General features: G+C 48.7%; 1 long non-coding RNA gene across 1 annotated transcript in view; it reads left to right on the top strand.

The window, feature by feature from the left end:
- LOC135189673 (uncharacterized) overlaps positions 1-24,239 on the top strand; it is a 170,347-nt gene that overhangs the window by 71,961 nt on the left and 74,147 nt on the right. The window contains exon 2 of the long non-coding RNA XR_010308216.1: positions 11,978-12,348. This is a non-coding gene — a long non-coding RNA (uncharacterized LOC135189673). The remainder of the gene's footprint in view (positions 1-11,977; positions 12,349-24,239) is intronic.

Below are 24,239 nucleotides of genomic sequence, written 5' to 3'. Positions count from 1 at the left end.
TGATGCAGGCCAGGATGCCACTGGCTCTCTTGGCCACCTGGGCACACTGCTGGCTCATGTTCAGGCAGGTATCAATCAGTACCCCCAGATCCCTCTCTGTCTGGCTGCTCTCAGCCACTCCGACCCTAGCCTGTATCTCTGCATGGGAAGAAAAAGTCTGTGGCTCATAGCCAGCTCAGGCTGTCAGCCACAGGCTAATCAGTCTGTATGTTTCTGCTGAAGATGAGGAGACAAAAGCTTATTTCCACAAGACCTTTAATTGACTTTAGTCAAGTAGCACAGAGCTCTGATAACCTATCAACCACTTCTTATCAGGCACTAGTTCAGTTCTCCAACATCCCAGCTGGACCCATTTGGGCAGTGCCTGTAGCTGGGAGCAGCTGCTGGAGCAGGCAGAGGTTTTGTTTAAAACCAGGCTAGTGAGCAGTTAAAAATCTGTCCTTCACCCACAAACAGAAAAAGAGAAAAGGAGATGAATGTTTCCACATCAGAAGAAAGCAGACACATTCCCAAAGGGGCCGTGCTGTGTTTGTGTACATGGCACTGCAGCAGCCTTTCTAATTACCACCTAGGCAGAGAGGATGTATTCTGTTCTCTGCATATGGCTGTGTGCTTGCTGCTCGTTTCTGGCTGCGTCCTCTCCCCTGTCATTTCAGCCCTCCTCTCTAACGCTGGAATGTGTGCCCAAAGGAGGGAGCCTCTGAAAAAGCAGATCTGTAAGAATAAAAGGAAGAAAATCCCATCCCTAGAGCACCATCTCCCTTCACGTGCTTACAGAACACTTCAAAAGATGGGTGTAATACAGAATGAAAAGCAAGCTTTGGCTTAGGAAGCCCCAGCTCAGGCAGCAGCAGGTATCTTGCTTTGGCTGCCTTTGGTTTCCACACAGAACTGCAGGCTGCTCCCAAACACATGCCAGCAGCATGCTCACCAAGCAGACACTTTTATTTTCAATGCAGAGGCTGCAGTAAAGGGCTACAAAGATGATTTGAGGACTAGAACTTCTCTCTTTTGGAGTAAGGCTGAGGGGCTTGGGGCTTTTTAGCCTGGAGAAAACTGGTGGGGGTGGGATCTTACTGATATCTAAAGGGTGGAGGTCAAGAGGATCACAGGATGTTAGAGGTTGGAAGAGACCCAAGGAGATCATTGAGTCCAACCCTCCCCTGTCAGAGCAGGACCATACAATCTAGCTCTGGTTACAGAAGAATGCATCCAGACAGGCCTTGAAAGGCTCCAGAGAAGGAGACTCCACAACCACTCTGGGAAGCCTGTGCCAGTGCTCTGAGACCCTTACAGTAAAGAAGTTCCCTCTTGTGTTGAGGTGGAACCTCCTGTGCTGCAGCTTCCATCCATTGCTCCTTGTCCTACCCCAGCAACAAGGAGGGAGCAGTTTCGTCTCATTGGTGCTCAGTGACAGGACAAGGGCCAATGGGCACAAACCTGAACATAGGAAATTCCATCTGAACATGGGGTGGCAGAGTACTGAAACAGGCTGCCCAGAGAGGTGCTGGTGTCCTCATCTCTGGAATCATTCAAAACCCAGATGGACATTGCAGTGCTGTGCAGCCAGCTCTAGGTGAACCTGCTCTGGACAGGTTGTTGAAGTCAGTGATCTCCAGAGGTCTCTTCCTGTCTCACCACACTCTGATTCTAGGATTCTATGATCTCATCTCCTTTGTACAATGCTATGGCCACAGAATTTGTCTCTTGCAAGGGCCTTGCTGTTAATAAGTTTTTTATTCATTTCCTCTTCTTTTCTTCTTCCCATTTGAACTTCTTTTAATTAAAACACTGCCAGAACAGTGAAAATACTTCCTCATCAGTGGAGCAACACATTTGTTGATGTCCAAATAGGTATCTGCCACAGGTACCTGTAGCAAAAGTTACTCAGAAGCCCATTGCTACTTCATTTCACTACAGGTGTACAAAGGGGTCTCCTCTCTTTGCATTTCTGAATTCAGCTTTGCCAAGCATCTTCAGGAAAGACAAACTGCCTTGTACACAGTGTGTTTTAAAAGAAAGCTGTCATGTCTAAAAGCATGGAGTCATTGAAATCTGAGACCATCTCCTCCTGGTTTTCATTAGCACAAGCTGTGCATAGTGGCTCACCAGGACCAAGTCCCAGTTTCCCCATCCTTCAGAAACCAGCTCAGCCTGAAAACCAGTGTCTAAAGCGTGCAGCTCCTGGCCCATGCATACACCTGATTTTGCTCAGCCTGGGAAGCACAGGGGATGGGGAGCAGGTCTCTGCTGAGAGAGACCTGAACTGAGGAGTGGGAATGGTGCAGCAGCACACGTGTAGCCCCAGCATCTGAGCAAGCACCTCGGTCAGCCAGGGAATCTGAGGCACCTGGAAGTGATGGTTCAGACTCACCAGAAGGAACCAAATTCAGAGATGTTTAAAGGCTGTTCTGGAGTTTTCCCAGCCTTACACAAACCCTCTTATTTGGGGGAATGGACCAAGAAATGCACTACTTTAGCTTTCAACTCATTCTTGTATCAGCAACTTGCTTTCCTTTCCACGTTTAGGAGACAATATTAGAGCTGGAGGTCCAGCCCATCCCCAGCCAGTCTGGAGAGGCTCATTTCTGAGCTCATCTTTTCCTCAGGCTTGTTTGCAGCATGTCAGTGATGGTGATAAAAGCTGGCTGAATCAAAGGCAATGCAAACAGACAAATACTGTCTTCACGTTGTCCTTCTCAAGCGCCTCCTAAAAAAGTCTGGAAGAAAGATGTGAGTAGTTTAGTAAGGACAATATATTAAGGACATAACTACCTTTTTGGTAGCCTCTCTGGAGACTTGTAACGAGGTCTCTTATTCCTTCTATGACCACAAATCATCTGAGTGACTTTCATCTGTGAAATGGGAGATGGCTTAATTAAGCACAAGGCATAGCCTGGTTATCTGACAGCAAGGCTTCAGCTGCAGTTTGCTGGGGCTGAGCTCCATGCTTTCTAGAGGAAGGAGCTACTTGGAGCCTCGGTAGGCTGGGCTGCCCCTTTGGCCCCAGGATGCTCAGGCTCTTATCAGACTATTCTGCCCCTGTACTCAGCTCTGGTCAGGCCACACCTGGAGTACTGTGTCCAGTTCTGGGTGCCTCAATTCAGGAGAGATATTGAGGTGCTGGAAGGTGTCCAGAGAAGGGCAACAAAGCTGGTGAGAGGCCTGGAGCACAAACTCCATTAGGAGAGGCTGAGGGAGCTGGGGATGTTTAGCCTGGAGAAGAGGAGGCTCAGGGCAGAGCTCATTGCTGTCTACAACTACCTGAAGGGAGGTCATAGCCAGGTGGGGTTGGGCTCTTCTGCCAGGCAAGCAGCAACAGAACAAGGGGACACAGTCTCAAGTTGTGCCAGGGGAGGTCTAGGCTGGATGTTAGGAGGAAGTTCCTGGCAGAGAGAGTGATTGGCATTGGAATGGACTGCCCAGGGAGGTGGTGGAGCCACCATCCCTGGAGGTGTTGAAGCCAAGCCTGGCTGGGGCACTTAGTGCCATGGTCTGATTGATTGCCTAGGGCTGGGTGCTAGGTTGGACTGGATGCTCTTGGAGGTCTCTTCCAACCTGGTTGATTCTATGATGATTCTATGATGACGACGACTAGCTCCTTTGAATCTGCAGCCTTACTTTCAATTTATTCTTGAGAAACAGCAGGCCCTGAAGAGAAAAAGAAAAGAGAGAACAAAAAGAAAAAAATGAACAAAAGAAAAAAAAAAGGAAAAAAGGTAAAAAGAAGGGAAAAAAAAGGTAAAAGGAAGGAAAAAAAAAAGGTAAAAAGAAGGGAAAAAAGGTAAAAGGAAGGAAAAAAGGCAAAAAGAAGGGAAAAAAGGTAAAAGGAAGGAAAAAAAGGTAAAAAGAAGGAAAAAGGTAAAAGGAAGGAAAAAAAGGTAAAAAGAAGGAAAAAAAGGTAAAAGGAAGGAAAAAAAGGTAAAGGGAAGGGAAAAAAGGTAAAAGGAAGGAAAAAAAGGTAAAAAGAAGGGAAAAAAGGTAAAAGGAAGGAAAAAAGGTAAAAAGAAGGGAAAAAAGGTAAAAAGAAGGGAAAAAAGGTAAAAGGAAGGAAAAAAGGTAAAAAGAAGGGAAAAAAGGTAAAAGGAAGGGAAAAAAGGTAAAAGGAAGGAAAAAAGGTAAAAAGAAGGAAAAAAAGGTAAAAAGAAGAAGAAAAGGGGAAAAAAAGACATTTAGAAAAGGCAGGAGGGGGAAAAAAGGGAAAAAGTGCAAATAAATAAAGCAAAGCAAGAAAAGCAAAGCAAACTCTCAATTCAAAGCACACAGCTGTGAAAAAGCCATGCTCTGAAGCAGGGTGATGGAAAGCAGCTCAAAGCACATATTCTGCCCTGGCCTGTCCTTGATTAAGTGTCTGGAATTGAAAACAACCCTTTTTAAGATGGCTACTGAGCCGCACTCCTCGCATGAGCCCAGGATGGTGGCAGATGTTATGGCTTCTGTGATAAACGATTTCAAAGGCCCAGTGCCTGTTTAAAGTGACAGCAGCAGGGTCTCTGCAGCCCCTTCCCAGCTCTCTGGTGGTTTCTTTCTCTCCCCCGCTTTCCACCCCACGTTTCACAACGTTGCCACATCATTCGAGCGGGATGAAAGGGAGCCTCTTCTGTAACGTTCGTGCAGAAGGACGGCCACTGTGATCTGAAAGAATGTGGCACCCACAAGCAGACACATGGCTTTGATATCTGGTAGTTTCTTCAGAGCCCTCTCATTGAGAAAGCCGTGTGTCACCAGATGAAACCCAAAGCTTGCGCGCTCTGATGGCAGCCTCCCGCCTCTGCCTGCTCCTCTCTCCCCCCCGCCGCAGTAGTTAATGACTCCAGAATCATAGAATCATAGAATCAACCAGGTTGGAAGAGACCTCCAAGATCATCCAGTCCAACCTACCCCTATAGCAATAGAATCACAGAATCCTTTAGGTTGAAAGGAACCACAAAGTTCACTTGGAGACAGAGGTGAGATGCTGCGACCAAAGACTAAAGTCTTTGCCATCTCTTCTACATAACTGTAGTAAAAGTTGAGGAGCACTAAGAAGTAACTTTTCAAGCCCCCGAAATTATTTATAGTTAAGATGGATAGTGCCAGTCTCTGTTTGGTGTTGGTGAGACCTGCTCTATTGACCAGAGGGATCTGGGGGTACTGATTGATACCCGCCTGAACATGAGCCAGCAGTGTGCCCAGGTGGCCAAGAGAGCCAGTGGCATCCTGGCCTGCATCAGCAATGGTGTGGCCAGCAGGAGCAGGGAGGTCATTCTGCCCCTGTACTCTGCACTGCTCAGACCACACCTTGAGTGCTGTGTTCAGTTCTGGGCCCCCCAGTTTAGGAGGGACATTGAGATGCTTGAGCGTGTCCAGAGAAGGGCGACGAGGCTGGGGAGAGGCCTTGAGCACAGCCCTACGAGGAGAGGCTGAGGGAGCTGGGATTGGTTAGCCTGGAGAAGAGGAGGCTCAGGCTCAGGGGTGAGCTTATTGCTGTCTACAACTACCTGAGGGGAGGTTGTGGCCAGGAGGAGGTTGCTCTCTTCTCTCAGGTGGCCAGCACCAGAACAAGAGGACACAGCCTCAGGCTGCACCAGGGGAGATTTAGGCTGGAGGTGAGGAGAAAGTTCTTCCCTGAGAGAGTCATTGGACACTGGAATGGGCTGCCCGGGGAGGTGGTGGAGTCGCCGTCCCTGGAGCTGTTGAAGGCAGGACTGGATGTGGCACTTGGTGCCATGGTCTGGCCTTGAGCTCTGTGCTAAAGGGTTGGACTTGATGATCTGTGAGGTCTCTTCCAACCCTGATGATACTGTGATACTGTGACCCTGTGACCAGAAGCCTCATCCAAAGCCTACACCAGTCCTTTCCTCAACAGAAAAAATGAGTATGTCTAACCCTGTAGTAGTCACACAAAAAAACCTGAGTAGGCCTTTTAATTTGAGAGCAGTTTAGGATTTGCATAAACTACCTATCAACTCTTGGAGTACCTACAGGGAACTGAGAAGTCTTACGTATGGATGGGTTTATGTCTTGTATCTGATGGGTTCAGGTAACTTTGAAGTAGATCTGGTCTGTGTTTTTTATCATGGAATCATAGAATGGTTTAGGTTGGAAGGGACCTCAAAGCTCATCCAGTTCCAACCACGCTCTCATAGGAGGAAAGTCCTCCTTTCTCATTCTCTTGTTTGCTGGCTGCCAGATAGCCAAGAGTGGAAGCTGGAGGAGACAACTGCCCCAGCACAAGCCTTAGGAAACACTGACCCGTAGTAAAAATCTAGAAGCCCATCACAGAAACAGACTATATCTGGCTTGGTGTCCTTTGGCTTTTGGTGCACATGACTTGGGACTCAGCAATGGGTTTGCACCTTCTGGGTGCCATTCTCTGCTGCCTCCCTTCCCATCCCATGCAGATGCAGGGAAGTTGTGGATAAGTACCATTTAATGGCAAGTAGAATCAACTAAACAGTCATCAGCAACCTCTCCCCACCTCCCCAGAAACACCCTAATCCCACCTTCCCTCCTCCCTTCCCTTCAACAGGTCTAATCCCACCCTCCTCCAAAACACATACCCTAATGCCACACTCATGCCCACCCGAATCCCACCCTCCTCCAAAACACATACCCTAATGCCACACTCATGCCCTCCCAAATCCCACCCTCCTCCAAAACACATACCCTAATGCCACACTCATGCCCACCCGAATCCCACCCTCCTCCAAAACACATACCCTAATGCCACACTCATGCCCGCCCGAATCCCACCCTCCTCCAAAACACATACCCTAATGCCACATTCATGCCCACCCAAATCCCACCCTCCTCCAAAACACATACCCTAATGCCACACTCATGCCCACCCGAATCCCACCCTCCTCCAAAACACATACCCTAATGCCACACTCATGCCCACCCGAATCCCACCCTCCTCCAAAACACATACCCTAATGCCACACTCATGCCCACCCGAATCCCACCCTCCTCCAAAACACATACCCTAATGCCACACTCATGCCCGCCCGAATCCCACCCTCCTCCAAAACACATACCCTAATGCCACACTCATGCCCTCCCAAATCCCACCCTCCTCCAAAACACATACCCTAATGCCACACTCATGCCCACCCGAATCCCACCCTCCTCCAAAACACATACCCTAATGCCACACTCATGCCCACCCGAATCCCACCCTCCTCCAAAACACATACCCTAATGCCACATTCATGCCCACCCAAATCCCACCCTCCTCCAAAACACATACCCTAATGCCACACTCATGCCCGCCCGAATCCCACCCTCCTCCAAAACACATACCCTAATGCCACACTCATGCCCTCCCAAATCCCACCCTCCTCCAAAACACATACCCTAATGCCACACTCATGCCCGCCCGAATCCCACCCTCCTCCAAAACACATACCCTAATGCCACACTCATGCCCTCCCAAATCCCACCCTCCTCCAAAACACATACCCTAATGCCACACTCATGCCCACCCAAATCCCACCCTCCTCCAAAACACATACACTAATGCCACATTCATGCCCGCCCAAATCCCACCCTCCTCCAAAACACATACCCTAATGCCACACTCATGCCCGCCTGAATCCCACCCTCCTCCAAACCCCACTCTGAATCTGATCCTCGTGGCCTGGCACAGGCTGCTTAGTGCTTTCTGCCAGGTTGTGGCACTGGGACAGTCCTGAGCTTCTTCAGGCTGATGTGTTTCTGGGACTCAGTGTCCTGGGCCAGTGGTCACTTTGCTGCCACAGCTCTCTGGAGATGCTTCTGCTTCATCTTGGCAGTGCTGGTGTTGTGATGGGCAACAGTGGCACTAGTGCCCACAGACTCAGCACTGCTTAGGAGGCTGGCCTCTTGCATCTCACCATCTATGCCAGGGAGATGTGGAGAACAGGTCTGAGGCCTCTTGCATCTCACCATCCATGCCAGGGAGATGTTGAGAAGAGGGACTGAGGCCTCTTGCATCTCACCATCTGTGCCAGGGAGATGTGGAGAACAGGTCTGAGGCCTCTTGCATCTCACCATCTGTGCCAGGGAGATGTGGAGAACAGGTCTGAGGCCTCTTGCATCTCACCATCCATGCCAGGGAGATGTGGAGAACAGGTCTGAGGCCTCTTGCATCTCACCATCTGTGCCAGGGAGATGTGGAGAACAGGTCTGAGGCCTCTTGCATCTCACCATCTGTGCCAGGGAGATGTTGAGAACAGGTCTGAGGCCTCTTCCATTTCAACATCCATGCCAGGGAGATGTCAAGAACTGGGGAGGACAAAGGAGAGATTGCCCCAAGAGCCTGTGAAATTATCTGTAAATCAGATTTCCTGGGCAAGCCTTGCCCTAGTGACAGCAGTCCTGGTCACTGGGTCTTGCTGAGCCTACATCCTGCACTGCCAGGGGGAGAGGTGGTGGAGGTGCCCGAGTGGACAGAAGAGAGAAGGGAGCCCTGGGTGCCCGAGGTGGTGTGGGGCTGGGAGGGAGGTGGGAGCACTGAGGTGGCAGGTCAGAGTGGGATGCCATACCCACTGGAATGCCCGGGCTGCAGGGAAGGGCTGGTGCTGCTGCCCAGGGTGTTGGCAGGGCTCAGGTGGAAAGAGAGACTCATGAGTGCTTGTAGGTGGTGACAAGGTGGCGCAGGAGGGTGCATGGCAGGGCTGATCAGGAGGGAGAATTGCTGTGGGGTGCCCTGTGAATTCCCTCAAGGTGCATTGCTGGCTGCCAGGGTGAGGCTCAGTGCTTACCTGTGGTGCAGGAAAGCTGAAGGAAGAGGAATAGCTGCAGAAGCATGGGCAGCAGGAGGACCTGTGGTGCAGGAAAGCTGAAGGAAGAGGAATAGCTGCAGAAGCATGGGCAGCAGGAGGGCCCAAGGGCCAGAGAGTAGGTGTGACTGGGTTAGCAGTGCCATGGTCATCTGTGCTGCTGCAGGCAGGTCTGGCTGCTGCTGAGCGGGCATCCCCCAGGAGATGGAATGTTGGGGGCTCTCAGGGTCCCATCCCACCCCTGTGCAGCCTGGGCAGTGAAGGCACTGAGAGCAGCCCTGTGCAGCCTGGGGAGGGAAGGCACTGAGAGCAGCCCTGTGCAGCCTGGGCAGTGAAGGCACTGAGAGCAGCCCTGTGCAGCCTGGGCAGGGAAGGCACTGAGAGCAGCCCTGTGCAGCCTGGGCAGGGAAGGCACTGAGAGCAGCCCTGTGCAGCCTGGGCAGGGAAGGCACTGAGAGCAGCCCTGTGCAGCCTGGGCAGGGAAGGCACTGAGAGCAGCCCTGTGCAGCCTGGGCAGGGAAGGCACTGAGAGCAGCCCTGTGCAGCCTGGGCAGGGAAGGCACTGAGAGCAGCCCTGTGCAGCCTGGGCAGGGAAGGCACTGAGAGCAGCCCTGTGCAGCCTGGGCAGGGAAGGCACTGAGAGCAGCCCTGTGGGGAAGGACTCGACTGTCACAGGTCCTCAGTGAACCCAGAACCCGGCTGTGGCCTGGGCTGTGTCTGCAGCAGTGTGGGCAGCAGCTACCAGGCTGGGCCCAGCTCTGGAGACCTCTGACAGCAAAGACAAGGACCTGTTGGGCTGGGCCCAGGGCAGGGCACAGAATGGCCCCAGGGCTGGAGCCCCTCTGCTACAAGGCTGGCCTGAGAGAGTTGGGCTTGGGGTTGTTCAGCACGGAGAGGAGAAGGCCCTGGGGGAGCCTCATCTGAGACCTGTCAGTGCTTGTCTCAGCAGGCTGTGGGAAAGCTGGGAGCAGGCTTTTGAAGAGGCTCTGCAGCAACAGGATAAGGGGCAGCACTTCTACACTGAAAGAGAGCAGGTCCAGACTAAAGATAAGGAAGAAGTTAATTATGATCTTTTGATGACAGTGAGATATTGAAGAGGTTGTTCAGAAACCTGTGGCTGCCCCATTCCCAGAAGTGTTAACAATCCATTTGAATGGAGCTTTGCACAACATGATGCCTCAAAGATGTCCCTGCCCATTGCAGGGGGTTTGGACTAGATGATCTTCACTCTTCCACTCTAAGCCAGTCCAGTTCTGGGCTCCTCAATTCAAGAGAGATGTTGAGGTGCTGGAAGGTGTCCAGAGAAGGGCAGCAAGGCTGGGGAGGGGCCTGGAGCACAAACCCTACGAGGAGAGGCTGAGGGAGCTGGGGTTGTTTAGCCTGGAGAAGAGGAGGCTCAGGGCAGACCTCATTGCTGTCTACAACTACCTGAAGGGACATTGTGGCCAGGTGGGGTTGGTCTCTTCTCCCAGGCAACCAGCAATAGAACAAGGGGACAGAGTCTCAAGTTGTGCCAGGGCAGGTCTAGGCTGGGTGTTAGGAGGAAGTTGTTGTCAGAGAGAGTGATTGGCATTGGAATGGGCTGCCCAGGGAGGTGGTGGAGTCACTGTCCCTGAAGGTGTTCAAGCAAAGCCTGGCTGAGGCACTTGGTGCCATGGTCTGGTTGACTGGATAAGGCCAGGGGATAGGTTGGAGTGGATGCTCTTGGAGGTCTCTTTCAACCTGGTTGATTCTATGATTCTATGAAAGCTCAAACGACTTAGATTTGATTAAATAATTAATCAGTAAGCTACTATAGCTGCTTCTGGTGATCCTTTTACACTGGCAGCACTTTTTGTCTCAGTGGCTGGGAAGAGTCATGAAATATGCTGTACCTCACCCAGCTAGTTCTGCTTGACCTCCCACTTGACTCTGTTACACCTCGCCTGTGATGGAGACCATGACCTGCTCTCAGGTTTCCCACTTGTGAGTGCTGAAGTGTTAGTCCTGTAATCCTGTTTGTAAGTGGCCTCTAGATGGGTGCATGAGGCACAGGCAAATTCCTGCTGGAGGAGATTATTCTCCAGCAGTAGTAGGCATGTGGATCAGATGGTGCAGGCTGGGGTCAAGACTCCAGATAAGCAGAAGGTGAGTTCTGGGACCATCCTGCAGTATCCTCCTGAGGACAGCCTCATAGCTCATTTTCCTTGCTGTTTCATCCAGGAATATCCCAGAGCTTTCTTCAAACATCAGCTTGATCTTGGAGTTTCTGCACACCAGTTCCTGAGACAGAAATACTTTTATTCTTGCTACACACGGTCACTTTCTCTACCAAACTCTTCAGCAGAAACCTCTGGGCTAATTACCTGTGCCTCTTAGGAAATCTAAGAGACATTGGTCCCAGCACAGCCATGAAAACAAGATTAAACTTCTTCAGTTTTGTACGTTGGTAAGGATTAAGGGGCTCTGTTATAGACTGTCAAATAAAAAGATGTGGATCTCTTGCACACCAGTCCCTGCTGAGCAGGGTTGGTAAGGGTAGCACCAGATCATAACAACATCTTGTCCAGTTCAAGCTGTTAGAGCCCGAGTTAGGGCTGCAAAGCTTTTGTCTTCCTCCAGAGAGCCAGAAGTCCTTCCGTAGGACTTCTCCTCCAAGAAAAATCAAACAAGCACACTGCAGCTGCTGCTGCATCACATCTCATGGTCCTTTTGCTTAGATGATACTCTTACTCTGACCACTCAGACAAAAATGACTGAGGACTTGGCCCACAGTGAGAAGGGACTCAAAGCATGTGGAGCTGGGCATCCCATCCTGGCAGCTTCTTCTATGTATCTGGGGCATGTTTTGCACTATCCCATTGATGCCATGCAGGGCAGTAAACTGCAAGGCAGGACAGAGACCAACTTCTGGCCTCACAGAGACTCTGAGTGAAGAAACAAATCCTGACAGCAGAGATCAGAGGCTGTACCCATTAAAATCTACCACGTTTTCATACTGTCACCAAAATTTTACCTTTTAAAAGTAGGAACTCAGCTCTGAGATACAGCTGAGGTCCTGTGGTCAGGACTGCACAGAAAGCCAGCATAACTTGGATGGTCCTGCCAGCCCCAACAACATACAAAGAATTGCTTTCTGTATTCAACACAATTTACTGCTATAAATGTGCAACTATCTTGCCACTATAAATATTTCCCCCTTATTTCAATCACTGCAAAACACCAAATCTCTTGGCCTTTTCTTCTTCCCCTAGGAGAAAACTATGTTTGTGCTACCTCAAGACCATGGCTGCAGCGTGGAACAGTCCCTGCACAGAAGAGAGATCAGCACTGAAAACCAAACAAGCACCAAGGACCAAAGAAGTACCAAACAAGCACCAAGGACCAAAGAAGTACCAAACAAGCACCAAGGACCAAACAAGCACCAAACAAGAAACACTCTAAGCAGAGCTGCTTCTTCCTCCCTGCTCCCACTTGCCTGGCTGCAGTCAGCACATCCTGGATGCAACGATGACAAAGGAAAGCTGCTTCCACAAATGTGGTGTAAATATGAAGATGAGAGAGGAACAATCAGAGACAGAGGAAATGGGAAAGGACACTTGGACTCACACAAGCTGCCAGATAGGTAAGTGGAACTGGGAAAACAAATAAGCTGCCAGGGAAAATAACAAGTAGAGAGAAAACATGCAGGAAGGAGAAGACCTGATCTAGGAGTTGTGGGCAGGGAGTTTCCCTTTGCAGTATTATTTCAAGGGAAGTTGTTTTTAAGCCATTTGCTGCATGTATATCAGTAAACTAAACAGTGCTAAAACCTATTCTCTGGCTCCAAAGCTGGAGACACATCCACAGCCACTGAACTCCCTTAACCTCTGAAGTGGAGTGGCCATGGGCAGGCTGCCTGTTGGGAACAAGCCATCTGTGAGCTGTGACCAGGAACTCCTTGAGAGAGCTGCTAAGTGGCATGGCTAAACTGCACCAAGGAGTGGCCTTTCAGAAAGTCCAAATGTTCTTGACTGGGTGCATGTTCCCAGATCTCAGCACATTTTGATGTCCCCAGGTCCAGCCAAGGAGGGCAGCATATGACACTCCATTAAAAGCCATTGCCTAGAGGCTTTGCTGGTGGGTTGTAAGGGTAGAAAATGAAGTGTGAAAAGTAGAATGCAAATCTGTTGGGGACATTTGAAATGGCAAAAGCTCTTCATGTGATCCAATATTCTCTCTTGAGAAGTGGTCAAGGACCAGAACTTGCAGGGGAAGCTGGACAAGTGTATTACAGGATAGGTGCCCTTTGGTCCAGTGTAGTCTTCAGGGTGCACAAGTGTGTGCCACTTTCTACTGTACCTCTGAACAAGTTGATTTGCAAATCAGTGTTTTGAAAGACAAGTTCCTATCCATCTCTTCTCTCCTCTTGAGGACATCCTGGGGAGGTGGTGGAGTCGCCGTCCCTGGGGCAGTTCAAGGCAGGATTGGACGTGGCACTTGGTGCCATGGTCTAGCCTTGAGCTCTGTGGTAAAGGGTTGGACTTGATGATCTGTGAGGTCTCTTCCAATCCTAATAATACTGTGATACTGTGAAAATACAAAGCATACTTTAGCAGCCCACTATATTCTTATCATTATTTTGTCCTGTCACTCACACTGGCTGGGAATCATAGAATGGTTGGGTTGGAAGCAATCTTAAAGATCATCTTGTTCCAATCCCCCTACCATGGGCAGGGACATCTTCCACTAGATCAGGTTTCTCAAAGCTGCATCTGATCTGGCCTTGAAAACTGCCAGGACCTATTGCTCAACCTTCATTTGTTCATTTTGGCAGTCTGGGAAAAAAGTCCTCTAGTTGTTGTGACTTTTCTCTGTGCTATGAGGAACATGTGGTAAACCTGGCTGCTAAACCCCATGTACCTGGTCTGAGAAGCCTCCCTCCACTGCAAGCTTATTTCAGAAGCATCTGCCCTGCAATGGTCTGAAGATGCACTATCAGTTTATCAGCAGCTGCTGATGGCAGGGAGGGGAGAAACCAGGCTTGAACCAGAAAAGGCTCCATGACTGCTGCCACTGCAGCCAGGGTATGATTTCGCAGGTGTAGTGGAAAGCACATTTATTATTTGAGAGATTGATTGCCACAAGCCACACTTTGACTCCCAAGCTTCGAATCTGAGGTAGGTAACACCAATACTACACAGATATGCTCTCTGTTATCCAAGAAGAAACTGTTTGGCAAGCATCCTGTGGAATTCTTTGATGTGAGGGAGTGCAATTGACAATTTTGCCATCATTCTTCTCGCTGTTGTTTTTCACTTATCTGAGACAGTAAGACAGCAAGCAAAGACTTGCCAAGAAGCTAAGCTCATGGGCAACCTAGAATTTGGATATGACATCGTATTTGTGCTGGGCGAGAGAAATGACCTCAGTTTGTATCCAGTTGTGTTGGCTTTGCTGCTGAATTTGTGAGCAAACCACGAACTGTATCTGCCAGCAGTGTATGCAAAAATATGGTCTTTTGAAGATGGTGACTCTTCCAAACTAAGCTTCACACTGGAAGCAGGGCGAGGAATTGCTTGTGTTGCCTCTTGGCATTGCCAGACCAAAGCTGCCTGAAGGGCTTCTGTCTTGGTTACAGATCCAGATCAGAAGGCATTTAAAAATCGAAAGTCTACTGATTAGCCTCTCTGATGCCTGTGCCAACTGTTCCTGATTTTCAGGAGTGCAAGTTGGAGTGAAGTCCACTGTGTTTTCCAGGTTGAATTGATCATAAACTGACAGGCTAACCAAAGCAAAGGCTGTTAAACAACCAGGCTGAAAAGGAACATGCTTCCTTCTCATCCACATCCTCCTGATGAATGTCTGCCTTCCAAGCCACCATCTTTTACACTGGGTGCAGCTCTTCCTACACCACAACCAGAAAGACAATTATCTAAGGTTAGGGTTACTTTGGTTAAGCCAAACTTGATGCAGATGACATAGACAACAGGTGGAACTGCAGGACAGAGAGGATGTAGAGATTTCCTTGCATGCAGAGCTGGATCTGGTCTCCAGAGCACTTGGAGGAGAGCACAGTAACATCACTAACCTTAATGCCACCTTTCTCAAATGCAGCAGAAAACAGAATCTGGCCATCTGACCCAGTGTCTCCCCAGTTTGGACAGGCACAAGCTCCTTCCCTAAAAGCAAATAATGACCCTGGAGGTCAGGTTTGTTATTTCGGGTAGAATTCCTTCTTTCAAGCAGGCTTCTGAGTAACACAGGAGAACAATTTCCAGACCCTTATCAGAGCACCAGCCAAGGAGTGTCTAGCCCACTATCTGCACCTTCCCAAGGAAACAATGAGAACCCAAAGGCAGACAGCGAGGCGAGCACCAGTACACCCTCCCCGGGGTGGGAAGGAGGGGCAGTCATCGCCCTGTTGGGAACATAATAGCCCCTGGGTAGGCCACTGCAAACAGGAAGGGTGTGGACAGGATCTGAGTGCAGCTGCTGCCCTGCTAACAGCATCTGTTCCCACCAGCTTTGATCTGCGGGCATGTGGCATTCTGCAGCAGGAGATAAACCGGCCCTTGGAGTGGGGTTTGTTTGCCTTACACATAGCTCCCTAATGAGCTGTGTGCCTAGGCAGCTGCACGCTCCAGGTCCAGGACCAAGCCTTTCTGAGAGGGTTGCAGCAGGTCCTTGCAACCGTTTCTCAAGTTTAGGGAAGATGACATCCTGTGCTGATTGCTGCCCAGCCCCAGGTAGCTCCTGTGCCAGCATAATCACATCTATTGCTCACCTGAAGGGCACTCGGCTTCCCCTCTGCTGCTCACCTCTGCCACTGAAACCTTTGCAGCAGGGCACCCAATTTAATACAAGTAACTCTTCCAAAGGAAATTATTTGAGTTGGCTTCTTGGCATGGCTCAAGCACTTTGCACGCCCTAGCTGGAGCCCTAAAGTTTGGAAACGACCAGAGGATTCCAAGTTCCAAATTAACAGAGGCCAGAAACATGGCCTTGCTGGGAGTAGACTTGGTGTTGTACCCAAGGGCCTAGTCCATGGGAGGCTGTTTAGAAACTTCAAGGGATATTTGTGAGCTGGTGGAAGGTCTGAAGAACAGGTTGGGTGAGGAGCAGCTGAGGGAACTGGGGTTGTTTGGTCTGGAGAAGAGGAGGGTCAGGGGAGACCTCATTGCTCTCTACAGCTACCTGACAGGATGTTGGAGCCAGGTGAGATTTGGTCTTTTCTCTCTAGCATCAGGTGATAGAACCAAGAGAAAATGGCCTGAAATTGTGCAAGAGGAGGTTTAAGCTGGAAAGAGGAAAGAAAAGAAAGTGAAAGAAAAATATCTTTCTTGAAAGAGTGGTCAGACATTGGAACAGGCTGTCCAGGGAGGTGGCAGAGTCACTGTCTGTGGAGGTGTTCAAGACACGTGTGGACATGGTAGTTTGGAACATGGTAGTCTTAGATTGACAGTAGGACTTGATGATCTTAGAGGTCTTTTACACCTGAAACAATTCTATGGTTCTCTAAGAAGGAAAACTGGGTAAGTGTCATGATCAGGGGTGGTTTAGAATCCTCCAACATCTCTCATGTTCACAGTAGTCTAAAGGGTCAAACCAAGGAGAAGGGAGGGCAGCTGAAGGTAGCTGCTCAGTTCCCCTTTTCAGAGACTGAGCACACCATTGCACAGGGAGATGACTGGACTTGTACACAGCACTTTAGAAATGTTGGAGACCTCCTGCATGTTCAACTTCACCAGGAGTAAACTTGAGACAAAGGCAAACTACCTGCAGGTATTGTGCTTGAAGAAATGGCATGGAAAAAAAAGTAAGCAGGTCAGTGTTTATTGACAAATCATACCCAGCACAGCTGCAAAGTGATCTGTAGCCAAAGGACTATAGGGTCTGTTTGTCCTCTCATGGAATCCACCTAGACCCAGGAACTCTCTGGAGAGTTCCCATGAGAATAACCAGCTGCAGAAATCCATCCAAAGTTGTCTTCTCCAGTCAAGGAGCAGTGATACACATGTACAGGGGCTGGAAAACAGGCAACCAGCAGGGAAAATGCTGGAAGCTGGGGGAAAACGTTGGTAGCTGGGGATTTGTATTGCTATCCAAGACAAGCACATCACACTATGCCATGATCGTGTCTGGAGTAGCTGCACTCCTGGCACTGATTGCCAAACTCAGCTGTGTACAGAAGTGTTTGCTGAAAGCTTGGTTGGATCAAGGAGAAAGACTTTTTAGATGTGAAAAATGAGTCAGGTGGACACTCAGAGCCTTGACTAGGTTGCCTTTTGCAAATAATTTGTATCTCTGGGAAATTCAGTGAGATTCTCATTATGGAAATCAAACCAGCAAGACTCTAATTTGCAACTGCCCAAATCCATCTGGCCAAATCTCCTCCGAGAGACCAGTGGTGGATGTGTGTTTATAGGCTGCAGCAGGCTAAGTCCTTCAATTGCTACCTTTGATCAACTTCCTGACAGTTTGCCAGAGTTAAAAATGAATGAGGGCCTTAGGATATGGCTCAACACTGTTAGCATTCTGCCATTATTGGGTAGGGTGTGGCCATTAATAGCCAAATAGATCTGTCCATGGTCACGAGTTTGTTGTTCTTCCCAGGGAAAAGCTGCAGGCAAATCACTGTTTCTGTCTGCATCAAGGACTATGCTTTTAGTTTTTTTGGCTGTGGACTTCAAGCTTTCCTTCAAGTCTCTCTTCTTTGTTTTGTGACCTGTGATGCTGTGTGGCTTTATTAGACCTTCTGTCTCCACTGACAGTCATTCCAAAATACTCCTCTACTTTCACTGAAGTCGAGTACCCGCCTGAACACGAGCCAGCAGTGTGCCCAGGTGGCCAAGAGAGCCAGTGGCATCCTGGCCTGCATCAGGAATGGTGTGGCCAGCAGGAGCAGGGAGGTCATTCTGCCCCTGTACTCTGCACTGGTTAGACCTCACCTTGAGTACTGTGTTCAGTTCTGGGCCCCCCAGTTTAGGAGGGACATTGAGATGCTTGAGCGTGTCCAGAGAAGGGCAACGAGGCTGGGGAGAGGCCTTGAGCACAGCCCTACGAGGAGAGGCTGAGGGAGCTGGGATTGGTTAGCCTGGAGAAGAGGAGGCTCAGGGGAGACCTCATTGCTGTCTGCAACTACCTGAGGGGAGGTTGTGGCCAGGAGGAGGTTGCTCTCTTCTCTCAGGTGGCCAGCTCCAGAACGAGAGGACACAGCCTCAGGCTGTGCCAGGGGAGATTTAGGCTGGAGGTGAGGAGAAAGTTCTTCCCTGAGAGAGTCATTGGACACTGGAATGGGCTGCCCGGGGAGGTGGTGGAGTCGCCGTCCCTGGAGCTGTTGAAGGCAGGACTGGATGTGGCACTTGGTGCCATGGTCTGGCCTTGAGCTCTGTGGTAAAGGGTTGGACTTGATGATCTGTGAGGTCTCTTCCAACCCTGGTGATACTGTGATACTGTGATACTGTGATACTGTGATACAAGACACCTTCATTTGCCCTTATGAGAGAAACTTAACATCAAAGGCACAGAACTATCAGGATCCAAATCACACTGTGTTAATCAACCTCCTGCAACCACCAAGTGTAGCCATCCCACAGCGGGCAGCTATGGTGGGCTTCTACACCTAGGGCACAGGACTCTCAGACCAAAGCTTCACAGCACTCTTCTCTTCAGCTTCAAAGAGGTTTGGATCCAGCCCTGCAGGCACTTATTTCAGCAATCCAAGGTGGTGTGAAAGGGAAGAAAAGACACTGAAATCACCTTTTGGTTGGTTTTGTCGTTTTGAAAAGTTCCTTTCATCTCTGGCCAGCCCAGTGTAGTTTCAAAAGGTCATTCCTACAACCTGTAGGCTGAAGTCAATAGCAATAATTTTACACTAACCAGATTGCTCTGATTTACAGCATTTACAGCCACAGTATGAACTATGCCTCTTAGATAAGCATTTAGAAACAATCAAGTTATGTAAGACATGTAAAGTTATATAAAGTCAATAGGAAAAATGTCAGCAAAAACACTGAGTAAAGGAACTGCAGTTAGTAACCTAAACATTGGCACAGGCTGCCCAGGGAGGTGGTTGGATCTTCATCCCTGGAGATGTCTCAAAGAGGCTGAGATGTGGTACTGGGGGACATGGTTTAGCACCAGCCTTGGTAGAGCTAGAGAATGCTGGGATTTGATGATCTTAAAGGTCTTTTCCTACCAAAACAATTCTGTGAGTCTGTGATTCTATAAAAAGCTTTGGGTTTTCAAGAGCAATTTGAGGTCATTTACTATGATCACAACAGAAGGCTGATTTCTAAATCTGTCTGGTGGTGGAAGGTGGCTGGCTGCCCTCCACCAAAGCAGAGAACAAAGACAAAGCTGCTGCTTATGAGCTAAACACACTCCACTGTGTGCAGTGGCTGACTTGCTCCTTCTTCTCTATTGTAGGGATTCACAGGAGCCCCACACCTCCAAAGCTCTCATGTGCTACCTATATCTTCCACCTGCACTGGGCCATCATTTCTTGCCTCTTGTTTAGCTCTCTGACCCTTATCATCTCCCCAGGGGCTTGTTTATATTGATGTCCTGCTAAGATCTGGACAATAGCAAGGGGAAGATGGGAAGATGCTCTGGCAGGGGGGTTGGGCTGGATGATCTTTCAAGGGCCCTTCCAGTGCCTGGATTTCTGTGCTTCTGTGCACAAAGGATGGCCCTGGGAAATATCACAAGTACAGGATGGTCTCCCACCAGGCTGGGAAAGGACAGGGAACAGTGTTCAGTTCCAGCTTGGAAAATTACATCTTTTTCAGTGTCTTCTAAGATGAAAACAGCTCAGAGATATGGTGCTGAGGGACATGGTTCAGCACCAGACTTGGTAAGGTTAGAGAATGGTTGGAGTTGAGGATCTTAAAGGGCTTTTCTGACCAAAACGATTCTGTGATTCTGACTCTATTCGGGCAAGCTCCATTAGACCCAGGATGTTTTAGATTGTATCAGGAATAAACATAAGCTCCTGCACACATTTAACCCAGTGCATGGAGATACTCAAGTCTCAAAAACATATTCATTTATTTCATGTTTCCAGAGGCCTGCTATTTATTTGACTTCTTTTGACTTATTGACTGTATGTGGAAGCTTCATTTTATGCAGGAAATAACTATAATCAGCAGCAAATTGATTTTAATAAGGAAGATACTGGCAGCCACTGTTAGTTGGCAGTAAACCTCACACACAGTAGAACCCTCTGATAAAATAGACTGTTTTCTTCTCTGGAGTTGAAAGTCAGGACAAATCTGACTGATTAAGAAAATCTTGAAGTAGGATATCATATATCCTCTCTAAAATTAACCTCTGGCTGAAGACTCATTTACTTCTGCTAGACACAATCAAAATGCAAACATCGATTGGAGGGGGGGTGGGGGAAGAAAATAGAGAGCAAGGAATATTTTGGTGTTGAAAATAATACAACCCCTATCACATCTGGCAGGTAAAAGAATTTAGGGAGGTGGTGGAGTCACCGTCCCTGGAGCTGTTCAAGGCAGGACTGGACGTGGCACTTGGTGCCATGGTCTGGCCTTGAGCTCTGTGCTAAAGGGTTGGACTTGATGATCTGTGAGGTCTCTTCCAACCCTGATGATACTGTGTGTGATACTGTGTGTGAATGTAAATTGAATACAGCTTGAAAAACAATTGTGTGGCTTTGTACAAGCAGTTTATGAGCAATTGATTTCCATTTGGTAGCTGAAATACCACTGGAATACTTTGGACATTTTTGGTCTTCCAGCAGGAGGAGGGTTCATGTGAAAATCCACATGCATGTGCAGGTTAGGGCAGTCACTGACCCTGCTTCCAGTGGAGTAAATGGAGAGACTCCCACCACTGGAGTATTAAACTTTAAATAGGCTAATGGAAAAGGACTCCAGCCCTTTGCCAATAGCATGCTTGGTGGATTTGTTTCTCACCCATCCCCACCGCCTGCGGGACCGTGACCTCAGGCTCCCTACCCAGACAGTCAGACACACAGTAAAAAGTAAGGTCGGTCCTGGGAATCATAAGGGGGAGGGGGTGGGGGAAAGGACACATTCATACACAGGGACAAACATCTTTCTCGAAGCAAAGCTGTCAGATCCATTTAAGCAGAGACCTGCTCAATCTTTTCCTCTGGGGCCACTTTTTCCTGTCTGAGAACGTCTGTGGCATTGCCTGTCTGCTCCCGGGTGACCATCACTGAGAGCCTGAGATAAGCCAAGAAATCACACTCAACAGTCTTAGGATCCCAGGCTCCAACACAAAACGGGAAGGCTGCACTTTTGCTAGCTCTCTTGCAGAGGGCAAAAACAAACCACAAAACCCAAGCACGTATCAGCTGAACAAAGGTGACTTTGTCTGCTGGGAAACACTGATCCTTAGCAATTGTCCTCATTTGTATTTGTGTAGCAGAAGTGCTTTTAGGTGGTCTAGCTCAAGTATTAGTATGGGGGTGGCAGTTACAGGCTTTAGGTATGTAGCTGACTCCAGAATAAATTAGGCAAAGGGAAGAAAAATGCTACCTGTGTCAATACGAAGTTGTTGCAAAGCTCAGGGTCAGTTTCATACAGGGCAGAATGCAAATATCAGTGATAGTATCTTCTGGAGTGTAGAATTTGGTGGTTTACTTTCAAGCAGGGAGAATCATCTGTGGATGCATACACAGTGATATTCATTAAACATTTGCATCTGCAACGATCTCAGAATCAGAGAGTTGTTTCATTTGGAAAAGCCTTCCAAGATCATCAAGTCCAGCAATCATCTCACCACCACCATGGCCACTAAACCATATCCCAGAGTGCTTGAACACCTCCAGGGATGGGGACACCACCAGCTTCCTGGGCAGCCTGTTCCAATCCCCAACATCTCCTACAGGAAAGAAATTTTTCCTAATCTCCAACCTAAACCTCCCCTCTTGCAACTTGAGGCCATTTCCTCTAGTTCCATTACTTGATACTAGGGAGAAGAGACCAACCCCCACCTCACTCCAACCTCCTTTCAGGGAGTTACAGAAAGCAATGTGGTCTCTCCTTAGCCTTCTCTTACCCAGACTAAACAATCCAAATTATCTCAGCTTCTCTTTGTAAACCTTGTTCTCCAGACCCCTCACCAGCTTCGTTGCCTTTGATATTAATGATGTTAGCCCCTGGCACAGGTTGCCCAGGGAGGTTGTGGCTGTTCCCTTCCTGGAGGTGTTCAAGGCAACCTGTTCTAGTGGGAGTTGTCCCTGCCTATGGCAGTGGGTTGCAACTGGATGATCCTTCAGGTGCCTTCCAGCCCAAAGCATTCTGTGATTCTGTGAATAAATACAAATATCCCCTGTGCCTGAGCACTTGTCTTCTAGTGTACCTCACACACAAGCAGGAGTTGCAGGTGCCTTTTGTATGGAGTAAAAGCATCAGAGCATCCTGTGTATCGCTGAGTATGTGTGAGGAGCTGGAGGGAGCAGTCTGAAATCAGTGCATCTTTCAAAGCTCAGAAGGGTGCCAGATCACAGAACTACAGAATCAATCAGGTTGGAAAGGACCTTTGAGATCATCAAGTCCAACCTGCAACCCAATATTATCTAATCAACCAAATCATGGTGCCACATCCAGTCTCTTTTTAAACACCTCCAGGGAAAGCAACTCCACCACCTCCCTGGGCAGCCCATTCCAATGCCAATCACTCTCTGGGAAGAACTTCTTCCTAACACCCAGATCCCTTGGTCCAAAGCACCTCTGACATGCAGAAACACTGCAGGGATTGAATGAAGTTATTATTCATTATTTGCAGTGAGAAGGAGCCCAGAAACCTTAATCAGATGGAGTCTCTTTGTCAGGCACCCTGTAAGATAATTGTAAGGAGAAAGCAGCTCCTGCTCCTCAGACCTTGGAAAACAGGACTCTGCCTTCTGTTTTTAGGCTGCATAGCAGCTATTAATGAAGCAGCCCAGCACGAAGATGCTGCTGTACAGACCTTGGAAAACAGGACTCTGCCTTCTGTTTTTAGGCTGCATAGCAGCTATTAATGAAGCAGCCCAGCACGAAGATGCTGCTGTACAGACCTTGGAAAACAGAACTCTGCCTTCTGTTTTTAGGCTGCATAGCAGCTATTAATGAAGCAGCCCAGCACGAAGATGCTGCTGTACAGACCTTGGAAAACAGAACTCTGCCTTCTGTTTTTAGGCTGCATAGCAGCTATTAATGAAGCAGCCCAGCATGAAGATGCTGCTGTACAGAATGATGCCCCATGCCTGTAGCTGGTATATATTGGCACCACTCCAGGGACATCACATTATGTGCCATGCCTGCAACTGGTATATATTGGCACAGCTCCAGTGACTTCACAGGGAGATGCTGATTTACACCAAACATATCTGGCTTTCTGTCCATAATTATTGCCAGAAACAGTTATAAAAGGAGAATTATGATTTAAGAGCAAGAGGCAGACAAGATGCTTTCTGTCTCCCAGGAGAACAGCCATGCTGTTTTTGCCTTTTTCATCATTCAGGAAAATTGCCAAATAAAGGCTCAGGCCAGCAGAGGCTGAAGCCAGTAGAAAGTTTCCTTATCATACCCTGGGATTTTTGCTCCTGGGTCTGACACTGCTTCAGTAGTGGAATGTGTTTGATTTGGTGCAGGTTCAGATCCACACAGGACTTTTGATATGCATAAAATAACACTGGGAACATCCATCAGAGGCAGTTACTTTTTGCTCTTTGGATGAGATCACACTGGACACTAAATCAAAATCAAAGCCAGGGTCTGAGCCCTGCTTGCCCTTTTCTAAACTGTTATAACTTTGACTTGATGTGAGGTTCTCCAGGAGGAGGTTGCCTCACTTGCAAGGTGTGGTGAGAATGGAAGGAAAGCCATGGGAGATCTGAGTGTTTGCAAAGCCACACTAGCATAGAGAGACAAGGACCTTGGCTCAGGCTGTGAGATAGGAATTCCCTTCGTTCATGTGGCTTCTTTTCAAGAGCAGCAGGATGACCACCAGCACCACAGATGGAGGCTTTCAAGAGTGGGTTGTGTAGACTTGCCATGCTGCTGGATCTGTTGGCAGGAAAAATGAGTGTCATACATAAATAGATTGATATGTGTGCTGGTGGGAAGCTGGGACCAGCAGCACTGGACAGACATGATGTGTTTCTGGCTATGCTTTAACAGCCAGCACTTAGCTGGCATCCCAGAGGGCTGACTGGCTTTGTGCCCAGGTGAGCTGTTGTGAGATGGAGCTTGACAAATTTATGGAAGAGTTCATATGACATGGTGCCAAGAAGAGCATTGGGACAAACTTAGGATGTCCTTCTCTGTCCTGTGTTCCTGGCCCCGTTACCAAGTGTCAAAGATGTCTACAGCTGCACTCACCTAATGTCCCACCAGACTGAGACAGAGTGCCTTAGCTAGCTGGAGATGGCAAAAAGCATCGTGTGAATGCTGGTTTTGAGTGAGCCAGTCTGTAGCAGGTAGGACAGCAAGAACATTAAAGACTGACTGCAAATACTTGTTAGTTGGTAAAACACAAAGGATATGACTTCACTGC

This window comes from Pogoniulus pusillus, chromosome 33 (genome assembly GCF_015220805.1).
Source record: "Pogoniulus pusillus isolate bPogPus1 chromosome 33, bPogPus1.pri, whole genome shotgun sequence".
Classification (NCBI taxonomy): Eukaryota; Metazoa; Chordata; class Aves; order Piciformes; family Lybiidae; genus Pogoniulus; species Pogoniulus pusillus.
This window is presented reverse-complemented; position numbering and strand designations above follow the sequence as displayed.